At 36.3% G+C, this 1,037-nt stretch overlaps 1 long non-coding RNA gene across 1 annotated transcript; it reads left to right on the plus strand.

Annotated features, from left to right (window-relative positions):
• The first annotated feature begins 454 nt into the window (after window positions 1–454).
• LOC309699641 lies at window positions 455–823 on the plus strand. Its single transcript, XR_014274420.1, has 3 exons — window positions 455–486; window positions 675–710; window positions 786–823. It is a non-coding gene; the product is annotated as an uncharacterized lncRNA (long non-coding RNA).
• Window positions 824–1,037: the final 214 nt, after the last annotated feature.

Genomic DNA, 1,037 nt, shown 5'->3' on the forward strand with positions numbered 1-1,037 from the left:
ATGAGACTTAGCAGGAAATCACAATCAAGTAGAACAATATTCACACATTTTCTAAATAATCACATGAACACATTCTTGTGACAATGTGGTGCACAGCTTGTGCTTCATTTGGTGAGTATGGTATGATTTACCACACATATAAAACATATTCCCACGGCAGAGAATCTCTATTACACTCAAAACATGCTGGAAATAATAAAAATAAATAAAAATAAACAGTGACAATGTGGTTGATTCAAACCAAAACTCTGAATATAACATTTTGCTGATCAGGTGATATTTTCATATGAAAAGAGAGCCTCTTTCATGAGATATAAAGACAAGACACAGATAAAAAGCCATTAATGTCGTTTTGCAGTATACCTGTCAGATGTCTGAGCCAAGAAGAAACACAATAAACATAATTCTGTATTTTATTGTAGTGGAATGTTTCTGTGTTTTTAGGTGGTGATGCTTTCGGTCCAGATGGTCACGTTAACATCCCAGGTTTGATTTCTTTCTGAAACACTTAAAGTGATTCTTTGATTAGTGAACTTAACCATGACTACTAAAGCTGGGGGAAAGGGCTCTGATGTGATTTAGGGTTTGTTGTTGTTGTTGTTTGTTTGTTCTTTTTTGATTGTTTGATATTGGTGTTAATTATTGTTTTGCTTTTTGTTTCTGAATTATCACAGGTAACATGACAGCACCCTCTCACCTGGAGCCTTCAGGTATGACTTCCTCTTCATTTAATAATGTCTGAAATTGGACAAATCACGCTGGTTGATGTTTTTCTTTTGGTTCAGGTGTGACAGCAACTCCACATGCAGATCAGAACAGTCTGAACTCACTTGCAGGTGAGTACAGACTCCTCCCCCACTAACGTCATCCAAATATATCACATGATGTTTTTGAACTGTCCAATTATTTTTTATTCAGCCAAAAGCATTATGTAGCTGCTAGTGGCAGTTCAAACACAGCATCTGTGTTTGTATCTCTGCTGTTTCCTTTCCTTGCTTGTTAATCTTTCCTACCTCCTGTTTCCTGGTATTGAAGAT

This window comes from Aulonocara stuartgranti, assembly GCF_965226115.1.
Source record: "Aulonocara stuartgranti genome assembly, chromosome: 22".
Classification (NCBI taxonomy): domain Eukaryota; kingdom Metazoa; phylum Chordata; class Actinopteri; order Cichliformes; family Cichlidae; genus Aulonocara; species Aulonocara stuartgranti.